The sequence below is a fragment of the Nycticebus coucang genome, chromosome 2 (genome assembly GCF_027406575.1).
Source record: "Nycticebus coucang isolate mNycCou1 chromosome 2, mNycCou1.pri, whole genome shotgun sequence".
In the NCBI taxonomy this organism is placed as follows: domain Eukaryota; kingdom Metazoa; phylum Chordata; class Mammalia; order Primates; family Lorisidae; genus Nycticebus; species Nycticebus coucang.
In genome coordinates this window covers 73,519,728-73,536,338 of record NC_069781.1, presented here as the reverse complement: position 1 = coordinate 73,536,338, position 16,611 = coordinate 73,519,728, and positions in this window count along the sequence as shown.

Genomic DNA, 16,611 nt, shown 5'->3' with positions numbered 1-16,611 from the left:
AAAACAGTTCACAGATAAGGCCTTTCTGGTTTGCAGTCTCGCTGCTACTGAACTTACAGTTGCGGGCGGGTTTAGACGGATTGAACACACGCGACCACTTGCCGGTTTTCCACTGTTTTAGTCCTCCTCTTGGGGTCCAGAAGTCTCTCGCTAACTCCCTGTATCCTCTCAGGGGTGATGATAGGCAGATCCCACCAGCCAGAGATGCCTGGAGTCCTATCTCCCCAGACTCACGGTGCCCAGATGCAAGGAAGCTGTTACTCGGCTGCCATCTTGCTCCGCCCATCCTGCTGTGTAATATTTTAAACCTTCTCCTAACTTCTTCCACATTTATTTTTATTTCTATTCAAAGCATTAAGAGATTATAATTAGATTGATTTCTACAGTGCCTCATGTATCCATCCATAATATTTTGATGATTGGATGGAGCAATTGTTCATGAAAGAATGAAAATTGATGCTATTTAAAACAGTCCTATGACCATTATTAAAATTGCAATATTATCACTTTAGGCTTGTAGAATAATGTTTATGTTTACAGTTTACTAGGCACTTTCTCATTTACAATTGCATAAACCTGAAATCTTGAGCTTACAGGGAACTTCTGAGGTCTGTACTTATATCTTACCTTCAGAGATCCTTTCAAGGATGAAAAACACAGAGACCCTATGGGTTGATGGTAAGACTTGGGAGAGCATCCACAGAGGTCTTTTTTACAGTGGTGGGAAATCAGACTTTATATCTTACTTCGAAGTTCTTTCTTTGGGCTCCCTTGGGTAGTTGGTGAATTGTTTTAGTTATCTAAATATTTTAATTTAAAGTAGTATTTACCCTGCCTAAAGTGTGGAGAACAGACATGCCAACACATATATACAAACACACAGATCGACACTGTAAGAAAAGAAGAAAGCAGAATTCAACAATTACATGGAGAACAAGTTAGTAACATGTTTTCATGCACAAAAGTTTATATCTTTTTTTTTTTTTAAAAGAGACAGGATCTCACTCTGTAGCCCAGGCTGGAGTACACCAGGCCCAGTTAATTTTAATTTTTATTTTTTGTGGGAACAAAGGTCTTACTATGTTGCCCAGGCTGGTCTCAAACTCTACCTGGCCTGAAATTTGTATCATTATGATAGATTTACTGTGTATTATGTGTGTTGTAATTCACGAATAGAAGCTTTTTTATTATATTGTCTTGAACTTTAAAACAAGTCAACACACTTTGGGGGCAATGGGCTTATTAGATAATGCTCAAGGTACTAATACATTTTTAAATGCAATTAAGACCACTTATTTATAAACCTGATTTGTTTGGGAAGGAAATCTAGTCAGACCACATCTGTTTTACTCAAATGAGAGGACTTGATGGAAGTTATGGAACTTCTAAAATAAACTAATTAATTTCTTTTAGTTCCCAATAAAAAATATGATCTATGTCCAGGAGTAATTAGAGGATAGCCCAGTTATCATTTGGCAAATGCTGGACATTGTATAACTTCAAATAATACCTGTCTAAGGTTACAGGATAGTCAGAGTAGTCAGTGATTTTACATGTTTTTTTCACTATGATAAGGTTTTTCAGAGAGGCTTATCAAAACTAATGTTTTGATGGTACTGACATGGGTGGACAGAATTTGGAGAACAGTTCACGTGCAATGCTTTTCTACAATGTAATTAATTATTAAAAAAATTTCCAGCCGTCTCTTCATATTATATAAGAAATTCTCTCTAAAAATTATTTTCTATTTTATTTATTCTGACTATTCAACCCTTATCTGGTATATAATTTACAATTATTTTCTCCCATTTCTTGAGTTTTCATTTCACTCTTTTGGTAGTGTCTTTGATATACAAAAGTTCAATTTTAATAGTCAAATATTTGTGGGCTTTTTTTTTGTACTGTTGGTGTCATATTCATGAAATCATTGCCAAATACAACATCAATGCTTTCTCACAGGGATTCTTTTATAAATTTTGTTTTTAGCTGTTACATTTATCTTTGATAAATTTTGAGTTAGTTTTGTATATGATGTGAGGTAGGGTTCAAGTTCTTTGCATGTGTGTGTTCAGTTTTCCCAGCATCATTTGTTGAAAAACTATCCTTTCTCCATGGTCTTGACCAAATATCAGTGGTTTATTTCTATTCTGTTTGCTCTATTCCATTGGTCCGTATGACTATCCTCATGCTAATATCTCACTGTTTGGACAACTGTAGCCTTGTAGAAAGTTTGAAATCAAGAAGTATGAGTCCTCCAACTTTGTCCTTTTTTTATTTAGTTTTGGCTATTTGGGGGTCCCTTGAAGCTATTTGAGGTCCTAATATTAATTGGAATTTTATTTATTGTAATTCATGAATGGAAGTTTTGTTGTTTTTTAAACTTTAAGAATGGTTAATTAATATTAAAAATGATTTTTCTATTTATGCAAATATAACATTTTTGACATTTTGATATGAAATAGATTGAATTTGAAGACTGTTTTCAGTAGTACTGACCTCTTAACAATATTAAGTCATTTAATCCATGAAAATCTGTATGATTCATGATTTCATTTATATATGTCTTCATTAATATCTTTCAGTGACATTTCAAAGTATATTTCTAAGTATTTTATTGTTTTGATAATAGTGAAAATGGAAATATTATCTTAATTTTGTTTCTGGGTGCTCATTGGCAATTGTTTTTTGCACATTTATTTTGTTTCCTGCCTCTTTACAGAAAACATGTATTTGTCTTAACACTCATTTTCAAGTATTTGTCCTAACACTTGTTTTCAAATATTTATGTTTTTCAATATGTAGGATCATGTCATCAGAAGGCAAGAAACGTTTTATTGCTTCCTCCCTAATTTTTATGCTTTTCTCCCCTCTTTTTCTTACCTGATTGGTCTGGCTAAGTCTTCTAATGCTATGCTAAATAGAAGTGACTAACAGAAATCTTTGCCTTGTTCTTATTCGGAGGGGATAAGCTTTCAGTCTTTCATCGTTAAGAATCCGGGTGACTGTGAATTTTCACATTAGAAACACATGAATTGGGTTACTTAAGTAAGAATCTGAATCTGCTGCTCTTTCATATGTCACAAGCTATATCTCTTCAACTATTCATATCTTCTATGAATCCCTATTTTTTAATGTATTGCCAATAGCAATCAACCCACACCTAATTCCTATGATATTTAGGGCTTTAGGGAATTTTTGATATTGATTTCTGAATTTTGAGATTATGTGAAGGTCTGAAATAAAGGAGAGAAATCTTGTCTATGCTTTACCCAGTTTTCTCCAATACTAACATCGCAAGTAAGATGTTGACATTGATATCATCAAGAAATGAACTTATTCCAGTACCACAAGGCTCCCCAGGATCCTCACAGTAATACCCTCTTTCCTATTATCCAATTTTCCACCCTCTTGCCTTAATTCTTGGCAAAATGGTTCTCCAGTGCCATAATTTTGTTCTTTCATAAGCGTGCTATAAAGCAGTCTATAGTATGTAACCTTTTAGGACTGGCTTTTTTCATTCAGCCTAATTCTGTGACAAGTCTCCCAACTTGTTTGGTATATTAATATTTGTTGCTTTATGTTGCTGACAAAGAATCCATGATAGGGATATAACACTGTTTCTTGAAAACTCACTGGATTTTTGATCCCCAACTATTCGTCATAAAATAACAATGAAGTCCTTTCTCTAGACTCTCTGCCTCAGTAGCATGACCGGTACTTCAGATAAAACAGTGATTGATGGCCCCCTACCAATCTAGACCTTAATCCTCACCAATGATTCTCCGATGTTACAACACATTAGACTCCCCTGGAAATCTTTATTTTTTTTTTTTTATTTTTATTATTATTATTTTTATTAAATCATAGCTGTGTACATTAATGTGATCATGGGGCACCATACACTAGTTTCATAGACCGTTTAACATATTTTCATCACACTGGTTAACATAGCCTTCCTGGCATTTTCTTAGTTATTGTGCTAAGACATTTACATTCCACATTTACTAAGTTTCACATATACCCTTGTAAGATGCACCGCAGGTGTAATCCCACCAATCCCACTCCCTCTGCCCACCACCCCCTCCGCCCCCTCCCTTTCCCCCTTCCCCCTATTCTTAGGTTGTAACTGGGTTATAGCTTTCATGTGAAAGCCATAAATTAGTTTCATAGTAGGGCTGAGTACATTGGATACTTTTTCTTCCATTCTTGAGATACTTTACTAAGAAGAATATGTTCCAGCTCCATCCACGTAAACATGAAAGAGGTAAAGTCTCCATCTTTCTTTAAGGCTGCATAATATTCCATGGTGTACATATACTGCAATTTATTAATCCATTCGTGGATCAATGGGCACTTGGGCTTTTTCCATGATTTAGCAATTATGAATAGGGCTGCAATAAACATTCTGGTACAAATATCTTTGTTATGATGTGATTTTTGGTCTTCTGGGTATATGCCTAGTAGAGGAATTATAGGATTGAATGGCAGATCTATTTTTAGATCTCTAAGTGTTCTCCATATGTCTTTCCAAAAGGAATGTATTAATTTGCATTCCCACCAGCAGTGTAGAAGTGTTCCCTTTTCTCCACATCCACGGCAACATCTCTGGTCTTGGGATTTTGTGATATAGGTTAGTCTTACTGGAGTTAGATGATATCTCAAAGTAGTTTTGATTTGCATTTCTCTGATGATTAAAGATGATGAGCATTTTTTCATATGGAAATCTTATTAAAATACAAATGCCTGTGTTGCATGTCAAAACAATCAAATCAGCATGTCCTGGCTTCAGCCAAGGCATAAGTATTTTGAAATATTTCCTGCTATCTCCAGTGTGCTGCAAAGTTGAGAAACCACTGCCTAGCCACAGCCCAAAGACCCTATTACAGTATCTTAAAAGTATTTCAATTATTTTTATAGCCTGTACATCCCTCAAGAGTTGATAAAGTTATAACCTTTGTATATATGCACCAATCTTTAGCACAAATGGGTGAATTATCAGAGAAAAGTCAATGAGAACCTTCTTAAAGTTGCACTTCCCATCATTTGTCAATGCTTGATCAGTTGAAAGGTTATCCACATATCTTTCAGAAGGCATAAGACAAGAGAGGACGTGAGACATACAGATAAAGAGATTGATTTTCCTTTTCTACCTGTATCTATGTCACCTATACGTAGTTCAGGTCCTGGTGTCTACTGTACACTACTCACTGATTGTTCTACAGGAAGGTAGACTCCAGAGCAGAAGATATGTAGAACCCTCTGGGATGGACAGAAACTTTGGCAAGGTTCTCTTGCACCTGGGAAGAGAGACAGGCTGTAAGTTGAGGGGATCATGTGAACTAGCACTGAGTGTGTTGTGGCAAGAGATATTGAACAGTGTGGGCCTGAGAGCTTTGATGCTTTGGTTCCAAGCATCTCTGTCCCCTAATTCAGAGGAGGTAGCCTAATAATCTCTGTGGATGAATTTCGCATCCAATGGCAGTGTTCACTTTCTGTAACATCTGTTTAAAATGAAAAAGTAAGATATATCTTGCACAACAGAGATTGTGCTTGTAAGTTCATGCCTGCTATACATAGAAACTGTCTGTTAGGACTTAATTTCATCATTTAAATATACATATTTGAATTTTTTTAGAAGCATGAATGATGAACAATGCCTAGTTTGAAAAATAATTCATTTATTTGGGCACATAAATCAAAATGAAATAGATTTTTTGTCCAATCTGATTGTTTGCAAAGAATGTGTGAATAACAATGTATGCTATTCCTACTCTGACCCAAGTAGAAAATTGCAAGATTTGTAGTTTTATGTTTATAAGGTGTAAATTGACAAGATTCATGAAAAATTTTGTTTTCTTTTATGTACCTGAAAACTATATTGGTTAATGTGAGAAAGTCTTGATTAAAAACAATGATGTCATTATATCATTAATAAGAAAGAACATCTTCTGTAGCAAAAAAGGATTAACTGTTGACACAAATTGTACTATGGGGAAGACTATTTCTTATAGGAGGAAAATTAAAATGGAAGACTATTTCTTATAGAAAAATGAAAATGAAAAAGTCTGATTTTTCACATTTTTAATCTGTAGTAACTGATTTGGAGATCATCTAAGGTATATCAGAAATCACAAAGGAAATTACATAACAAATCAATAATTACAGAGCTGTCTCACTTAACAGACGTAGCTCAAAATCAAACCAACACAATCTATATAACAGCAGAATTGAGCAACCATAAAAGCAGCAGAAGCAGTCTCTGTCATAAATCTTGGTTCACTCTGTGAGCTCTTCAATAGTGACGGAGAATGTGTGTCAGAAAGTGTTGGGTTCATCTCCTGCGGCAAATCAGGGTTCAGTTCTGCATCTTTGTATATGATGGACTTCAGGAATTCTATTAGAGTAAAATAGTGGTAGTTTTAAAAATAATATTCATGTCAAGGAGAGCTGGGAAAATTATGACAGTTTTCAAACACACACACACATAAATATATTTTAACAATATAATGAAATTCCAAAACGTGGAGCAGAGAGCTTCCACCTGCAGGTCTCTGAGCAGTTCCTGTTCTTCTGAGGCTTTCCTCTCCTCCCTTCCCTGTTACCCTGGCTGCACCAAGCACCACTCATTCTACCTATGAGGCTGCTATTTCAGCAGCTTGCCTTCTCTCTGGTGAAATTCCCAGCAAGACCCTTTTGATAAAAGCAAGATACAGAGGAAAAGTCCAAATTTTTGGATGCCAGCCATAGCTGAATGGGGACTGACAGCTCCAGTCAGGGCATGCAGGCAGTGGTTCTGATTGGTCAGCAGCTCCAGGTCAACCAATGGGAAGTGCGGCAGGACGTGGGAGTGGGAATTCTCACCTGACACTGGTTCTGGTCCCAGGACTGGCTTCTCCTGGGGACTGGAGATACTCCTCTGCTTTTTTGAGCAGTACTTTTTAATTATATTCACAGCTCTACTTTCACATACCCATTCGGGCAACCCTCTCTGTGAGGCAGTCTTGCTGGATGACTGGCTCAGCAGCAGGCACACTCCAAGCAGGAGACACAAGAATGGGCTGAGCATCCTGAGCCTGGACTCTCTTGCCCTGAACTTTTCAGCCTTTCTCTAGGACTGCTGATGCTGTCGTCTACACACCTAGGCCTGCGTGCCTGTTCTGGACCTGAGACTGCTGCCCCTTGCTGTCTCTACTAGGCTTTTATAACCACCTTTCTGGCCTATCTCCAAAGAATTTGTCTCTCATTTTGCTTTCTTTGCACACTTTTGCTCTCACGTTTATGTCTCTCCATATACCCATTCTTTTCCTATTCTTTTCTTGTTTTAAAGTTTGAATTGTCTTTCTTTTTCTTCCTGCCTTGCTCCCTCTACAACTATTTTTTTTTTAAATGAAAGTCTCACTGGTAGACAAACTACAGCTATCCATATTATTATTAAATTCCTGTTTTTCCCCTGATATAACCATTCATAATATTGAGATGAGTGGATTGATAAATTTTTCACAAGTGAATGAAAACCGGTAATATTTGTACCAAGACCTGTGAAAAGTATTAAGATTTGCAATAATGTCACTTTAGGCTAATACAATAGTGCTTTAATGTTAACATTGTATTTCCTCCTTCATTATTGCAGGAAAATGGAACTGAAGCTTAGAGGGAACTTCAAATGCTGATACTTTTATGTGTCATCCAGAGACCCTGACAATCATGAGAAAACCTAGAAGCCTTTATGATTGCCTTCAAGTCTGCTGAGAGCATTAACCAGAGGTTTTTAAAGGCCATGGATATTCATATTTTAGCAGTTTCTACTGAATGCTTACTTTTCTTCAATTCCTCTGGAAGATTCATTGATTGTTATCAAATTCACATAATTTGAGATTGTACTGTTTATCTCTAAAGATGGCAGAGAGAGAGAGAGAAAACATAAAAGTAAAGGAAAAAAGCAGTAGAATCCCACAGTTGGCAGAGAGCATATTGGTAATACAGGTTCTTGCAAAATAAGTAATGCATTTAATGATAATTTTCCCATATTCTATGTGTATTTTTGTGTGTGTGCATGAGAAGCAATTTTTATCATTAAAATTTTTTGAACAAACACTTTTCTAGCCAATGGGCCCTATGAAATCACTATCAAACCATACAGAACTTTTAATTGCACATAAAACTGTGTATTTATAAGCCTGATTTGTTTGTGTTCAAAATCTAGTCCCTTCATTCTTTTCCCTCAGGGGAGCTTGGGGACTTGTAAGTTTGAGCAAACAAACTTTTGAAACAAACTAGTAAATACTTTTAGTTCCAAATAAAAATTACCATCTAATTTCAGTAAGTTGGAGAGTGCCTTGTTGTCATTCGGCAAGGGCTGGACCTAAGGTAGCTATTCAGATATCTGCCTTAGCTAGGATATGATTGGAGTCAGTGTTTTGGATGTGTTTATACTAAGACATGCAATCTGAGCGACAATGAATGGTATTTATCTGAGGTGACTAATTCTGGAGAATAATTGCTTATAGAAAAATGAATTTCCTGCCCATTGTCTCCACTTCTTTTTAACATTGTAATGGAAGTCTTAGCCATCACTATCAGGCAAGATAAGGTGATCAAGGGTATACAAATAGGGTCAGAGGAGATCAAACTTTCACTCTTCACAGATGAGTGATTTTATACCTGGAAAACCCCAGGAACTCAACCACAAAACTCTTAGAAGTGACCAAGGAATACAGTAGTGTTTCAGGATACAAAATCAATACTCACAAATCAGTAGCTTTTATATATACCAATAAAAGTCAAGCTGAAAAAACAGTCAAGGGCTCTATTCCCTTTACAGTTGCACCAAAGAAGATGAAATATTTGGAAATTTACCTAACAAGGATGTGAACAATCTCTATAAAGAGAATTATGAAACTCTGAGAAAATAAATAGCTGAAGATGTTAACAAATGGAAAAACATACCATGCTCATGGCTAGGAAGAATCAACATTGTTAAAATGTCCATATTACCCAAAGGATTTTACAAATGTAATGCAATTCCTATCAAAGAACCACTGTCATACTTTAAAGCTTTGAAAAAAATAATATTTCGTTTTATATGGGACCAGCAAAAACCTCAAATAGCCAAGACATTACTCAGAAATAAAAACAAATCAGGAGGAATCATGCTACCAGACTATAAATCTATAATGATCAAAACAGCATGGTATTGGCACAAAAATAGAGAGGTAGATGTATGGAACAGAATTAAGAACCAAGAGATGAACCCAGACACTTATCATCATGTGATCTTTGATAAGGCTATCAAAAATATAAATTAGGGGGAAGATTCCCTATTTGACAAATGGTGCTGGGAAATTGGCTGGTGACTTGTAGAAGACTGAAACTGGACCCACGCCTTTCACTATTCACAAAAATTGACTCTGACTGGATAAAAGATTTAAACTTAAGACACGAAACTATAAAGATTCTTGGAGAGAGTGCAGGAGAAACACTTGAAGAAATTGGCCTGGAAGAATACTTTTTGAGGAGGACCTCCAGGGTAATTGAAGCAACACCAAAAATACATTATTGGGATCTGATCAAACTAAAAATCTTCTGCACAGCCAAGAACACAGTAAGTAAAGCAAACAGGCAGCCCTCAGAATGGGAGAGGATATTCACGGGTTATGCTTCTGACAAAGGTTTGATAACCAGAATCCACAGAGAACTCAAACTTATTAATAAGAAAATAACAAGCAATCCCATTTCATTGTGGGCAAGGGATTTGAACAGAAGCTTCTCTGAAGATGATAGGCACATGGCCTACAGACACATTAGAAAATGCTCATCATCTTTAATCATCAGAGAAATGCAAATCAAAACCACTTTGAGATATCATCTAACTCCAGTAAGAGTGGCTCACATAACAAAATTCCAAAACTACAGATGTTGGTGTGGTTGTGGAGAAAAGGAAACACTTCTGCACTGCTGGTGGGAGTGCAAGCTAATATGTTCCTTTTGGAAAGAAGTATGGAGAGTACTCAGGGATCTAAAAATAGACCTACCATTTGATCCTACAATTCCTCTACTAGGTGTGTATCCAAAAGACCAAAAATCACTTTATAACAAAGATATTTGCACCAGATTGTTCATTGCAGCTCAATTCATAATAGCCAAGTCATGGAAGAAGCCCAAGTGCCCATTGACCCATGAATGGATTAATAAATTGTGGTATATGTATACCATGGAGCCTTAAAAAAGATAGAGACTTTACCTCTTTTATATTTACATGGATGGAGCTGGAACATATCCTACTTAGTAAAGTATCTCAAGAATGGGATGGGGGAGGTCAGATCGAGGGAAGGTGAATGGTGGGATCACACCTATGCATAACGCAAGGGTACATGTCAGATCTATTAGTATAGAGTATAAATGTCTTAACACAATAATTAAGTGAATAAGATGAGGTATATATTAACCAGTGTGATGTAAGCATTCCTAATTCTATATGAAACAGCACATTGTACCCCATAAATACATTAATGTATACATGAAAAAAACAAAATAAAAATGAATTTCCAAGTAAATGTCCATTTCATTAAAAAAAATTTTTTTTATTAAATCATAGCTGTGTACATTGATATGATCATGGGGCATCATTCATTAAAATTCTTTAAGCAAAGTTCTTTTTAGAGATTTTCAGTGTTTGGTTTGGCATGTAAGGCGCTAAGAACTCACCACTCTATCCTAACAACAAACAGCTGAAGAAACTGAAAAAGCAACCGTTGTAGATCAGAGAAATGAGGTTACAGAGCATATGCTGCCCCCCAAATTGGAGAGGCTGACAGGAAAATGCAGAGAACTGCTACTCACTAGGGGAGAAACCCATGAGCAAACACCTCCAAGGGAACAGTGCCAGTGTAGAAAACCTCAACTGTAATTGACAAACTTGTCAGTTGGAGCCTAGAAGCTCAGTGTGGAAAGACTGATAATTAAAACTTCAAAGATACCAAGTTTTAGGGGGGCTTAAACACGTTTGTTAGTTTTCCTTCAGGAGCTTGTTCAGGATCCTACAGGGAATATTGGTGGGAAAAAACCTCCTTTTAGTCTGGCAGGAGAAGAATAAAAATAACCTTTTTGAAATATACCAGAGCATTCTGTTCTCTTAACAAGACTGACCTCAAGAGAAGCTATTATTACGAGAGCCTACACTATTGGAGTTTTCTTTTCCAGAGCCTAACAGTTCAGAGAAGCAGAGAAATACCCAATTCCAGCCCACTCTGGTCATTCTGTCATGCCTAAAGAGGGAGGGATGTAATTGACCATCACCTTCTAAGTTCACAGGCCAGAGGTGCAGGCTTACTAAGTCTGAGACCTACTACTCATAGGACTACAGAATGCTTCTCCTCACCCAACTCACCAACATAATTCCTACTATTTACCACAATTCCTTTTACCCAGTCTATCAAGAAAAAATTACAAGACATACTAAATAGCAGATGCACAGTGACATGACACAGCCACCATCAGAACTTGACCCATGTATAGCAGAAATCCAAGAATTAAAAGACTGGAAATTTAAAATAATTATGGTTCATATGCCAAACTAACTATGTAGGATGCTTGCAAAGATGGGAAATGCAAGTAAAGAGATAGAAATTATAGGTAAAATTTAATAGAAATGCTACAGATTAAATATATGGTATACTGTGAAGACAAGAAGAATGCCTTTCATGAGCTCATTAGTAGACTGGGCAGAGCTAGCAAAGTTTCTCTGAGTTTGAGCATATCTCAATAAAAATCCTCCCAAGTCCAAAGCAGAAGGAGAAAAAAAGACTGAACACACCAGAACAGTATGCGGAAGGACTGCAAGAAAGTTGTAATATTGTGTAATGCTTATACTAGAAGGAGAAGAAAGAGAAAATGAAACAGAGGTAGTATTTAAAGCAAAAGATTAATGGCAGGAAACAAGCTGCAGATTCAGGGAGCTCAGAGAACACGAAGGAGGATAACTGACTCAAATACTATACCTAGGAGTATCATATTTAAATTACAGAAAATGAAAGGTAAATAAAAATATGCAAAAAGAATCCAGAAGAGGTGAAAAACCACCTTGCCATCTAGAGAAGCAGAAGTAAAAATTGCGTTAAATTTTTCTCCCACACCACACAAGAAGAAAGTGTATTGAAATATTTATAATGTTGCGAGAAAGAAATCATCCACCTAGTATTCTGTAACCTATAATATTGTCCTTCAAAGTGAAGAAGTACGGAATTTTTCAGATGTATAATACATTGATGGAAATTATTACTGACAGACCTGTTTTGCTAGAAATGTTAAATGAAGTCTCCAGAAAGAACAATGAGTGATACAGATCAGAAACTCAAATCTACATATAGAAAGAAAAAGAGCAATGGAGAAAAAGTAAATAAAAGAAAAAGGATATTGGAGAATAAATTTGAATTTTTGTTTTTCTCATCCTTAATAAAAGAGAAATAATAGAAAAATATGTTCAATTATATATGTATTATGAACATACAAACATGCTGATGTATGCTTATGTGTAAGTGAAATGAATAACACCAAAGATAAAAGGGATAGGAAGGAATGCTTAGATTTTCTACACAGAAATTAGGTCATCTGTGAACAGTTTTAAATCTTCCTTCACAATTAATATACTTTTTATATTTTGTTTTTGAGGTAGAGTATTGCTCTTTTGCCCTGAGTAGAGTGCAGTGGAGTCATCATAACTCACTGTAAACTCAAACTTTTGGGCTCAAGTAATCTTCCTGCCTCAGCCTCCTGAGTAGCTTGGGAGTACAAGGTGCACACCATGATGCATGGCTAAATGTTTTGTTTTTAGTAGATATTCGAAGTCCCCATCTCTTCCTAGTTTGTTTGAGAGTTTTTACTATGAATTAGTATTGGATTTGCTCAAGTCATTCTTCTGCATCAATTAATATGATTATGTGATGTTTCTTCTCTATCCTGTTAATATGAAAGTTTACATGAATTAATTTTGGTTTTTTGGGGGGGTTGTTTGTGTTTTTTTTTTACTTTTTTTTTAATTGTTGGGGATTCTTTGAGGGTACAAAGAACCAGGTTATGCTGATTGTATGTGTTAGGTAAACTCCCTCTTATAATTGTGTCTTGCCCCCAAAAGGTGTGTCACACACCGTGACCCCCCCCACCCCTCCTCCTTCCCTCTCTCTGCTCTCCCCTTCCCCCACCTCCACAGTGTACTAGGTCATTAATTGTCATCATATCAGAATTGAGTACATAGGATTCTTGCTTCTCCATTCTTGTGATGATGCTTTACTAAGAAGGTGTTCCACTTCCATCCAGGTTAATACAAAAAATGTAAAGTCTCCATCTTTTTAATGGCTCAGTTGCATTCCATGATATACATATACCACAGCTTGTTAATCTAATTCCTGGGTTGGTGGGCATTTAGGCTGTTTCCGCATTTTGGCAATTGTAAATTAAGCTGTAATAAGCAGTCTAGTGCAAGTGTCCTTATGGTAAAAGGATTTTTTTTCTTCTGGGGTGAAGATGATCCCCAGTAATCAGATTGCAGGATCAAATTAGAGGTCTAGTTTGAGTTCTTTGAGGGTTCTCCATACTTCCTTCCAAAAAGGTTGTACTAGTTTGCAGTCCCACCAGCAATGTAAAAGTGTTCCCTTCTCTCCACATCCACCCCAGCATCTGCAGTTTTGAGATTTTTTGATGTGGGCCATTCTCCCTGGGGTTAGATGATATCTCAGGGTGGTTTTGACTTGTATTTCTCTAATAATTAGGGATGATGATGTTTTTTTGTATTTTCATTAGCTGTTCATCAGTATTCTTTAGAGAAAGTTCTATTCATCCCTCTTGCCCAGTGATATAAGGAATTGTTGGCTCTTTTTTTAAGTTGATTAATTTGTCTGATTCAAAATAAGCAAATATCCTTTCCCATTGTGTAGGCTGTCTATTTGCTTTCGTTGTTGTCTCCTTAGTTGTACAAAATCTTTTCAGTTTAATTAAGTCCCATTTGTCTATTTTTGCAAAAGAATAATTTAGAAAATTAACAAAACAGGGAGTATTTTAAAAAAAATAAAATAGATAAACTTTTGGCCAAAGTAGAAATAGAAAAGTAAAATCTCTAGTAACCTTAAGGCACCAGCCACATACACCAGAGCTGGCAGGTTTGAACCCAGCCTGGGCCTGCCAAACAACAATGGCAACTACAACCAAAAAATAGCCGGGCATTGTGATGGGCCCCTGTAGTCCTAGCTACTTGGAAGGCTGAGGCAAGAGAATTGCTTAAGCCCAAGAGTTTGAGGTTGCTGTAAGCTGTGACTCCATGGCACTCTACCCAGGATGACATAGTGAGACTGTGTCTCAAAAAAAAAAAAAAAAAAGAAAGAAATGATAAAGGGGAAATAATAACAGATGCCAGAGAGATACAAGAAATTATCTCTGAATACTACAAAAACCTCTATGCCCAGAAATTTGACAATGTGAAGGAAATAGATCAATATTTAGAAATACACCCTCTCCCTAGACTTAGCCAGGAAGAAATAGATCTCCTGAACAGACCAATTTCAAGCACCGAGTTCAAAGAAACAATAGAAAGTCTCCCATGAATTGATTTTTGAACATTAAATCAGACTTCTGTACTTAGGATAAATTCCACTTAGTAGTGGTGCATAATCTTTTCATACATCATCGAGTTTAATTTTCTAATCTTTTGTTGAGGACTTTTGCATCTGGATTCATGAGATACTTTGTTCTGCAGGGGGTTTTGTCTCATTTTGATAAGAGTAATGATGCTCTCATTGAATGGATTAGAAAGTATTCCCTCTACTTCAGTCTGCTGGAGGAAATTGTAGAAAATTGATCTTATTTCTTCCTTAAAAATGTAGTAGGCTTCATTTTTCAACCTTCTAGAACATGTGCTTTCTGCTTCAGAAGGCTATTAATTATGGGTATGATCATAATCAAATGATCTATTCATCTCAGGCAAGTTTTGGCAGATTGTGTTGTTCTAGTTATTGATCCATTTCATCTACTTATCAAATTTATAGAGATGTAGATATTCATAATACTTCTTAATTATATTTTAAATGTCCAAAGCTTCTGAAGTTCTATGCCTTCTTTTATTTCTACTATTAGTAATTTCTGTCTTTTCTATTTATTTCTTAGTCTGGATAGAAAGTTACCAATTTTATTGTTTTTTGCAAAAAAGCAGCTACTGATTTCATTGATTTTGTCTCTTGATGTACTATTAATTTTGGTACTGTTCTAATCGGTAGCTGTTCTGATTTTGTTTTCTTCTGCTTAGGTTGGATTTAATTTGTCTTCTTTTGCTGATTTTCTAAGATGGAAGCTTAGAGGACATGTTTGGATCTTTCTTCTTTCTTAATGCATGCATTCAGTACTTTAAATTTCTCTCTCAACAAGCATTTGCTTTGTTACGGAATTTCTTCTTGAGTAGGTCCTTGGTCTCAAGGATTCCAAGGATGAATCCATGGACCACAGATCAGTGGTAATGATACAGGGCAGGTGGCACTCTAGCCAGCACTGCCAGAGTTGAGGGGAGGACCTGCCATCTCTGCCCTGGCTGTGTTGGCAAAGTGGCAGTCACCAGAGGAACCAGCGAGTCAGAGGATGAGGGGGAAGGGAAGCAGGAGGCTCCAGTGGCCTGAAGCTGGACTACGGCTGGGGGGGGGGGGGACACCTCCATGTTGCCAGCTCAGGGAGTGCTGTGGTGTCTCCCTCCCCTTCCACTTGTTGCTGAACAGGGAACTCCACATTTCCCAGGTCTGGTCAATTTCATGTAAGTTTTCTAGGCCTGGGAACAGAAGGGGTTGTATCCATTCATTTATTGGATATATATGTATCCATTCATTTATGGTATATATATATATATATATATATATATATATATATATACCATACCAGACAAAGGACCCAGGAGAGATTTTTTTTCTGACCTGAGTTTTTCTAGGTCAGAAAAACCAGCTTCTCTGCCAGAAGCTCTGGTGCTTTCTCTGTATCCTTTTCTGTAAAATAAATCCTGTCTTACCACTGACCTGTGGTCCAAGTAACCCCCAGACCAAGGACCTACTAAAGAAGAAATTCCGGTATCAATAAGGCAGGATTTATTTTACAGAACAATATAGAAAAAGCACCAGAGCTTCGGGCAGACGGAAAAACTCAAGTGGAAAAAATCTCCCCTAGGGTCCTTTGTCTAGGGGTAAAGATATAGCCCAACAAATGAATGGGTACAATCCCTTCGGTTACAGGCCTAGGAAAAGGACATGAAATTGACCAGGCCTAGCCAATGAGGGGGCTTCGGTTCAGCCGCAAGTGCTAGGGGAGGGAGACAGACACCACGGAGCTCCTTGAGTTGGCAACCTGGAGGTGTCCCCTCTGCAGTTGGCTGGCCCCTCTGGCCACCCTCCCCACACTCCAGCCCATTGGTTCCTCTGCCAGCTGTTGCCCCATCTACACCCCCAGGTCAGAGAGGCAGGTCCTCCCCCTCAGCTTGGTTTGAGCTGGCTGGAGCGCCACTCGCACTGTATCAGCTTCATCCCACAAATTTTATTAGGTTGAATTTTCATTTTTATATAGTTCAAAATGTTTTAAAATTTCTCCTGAGCT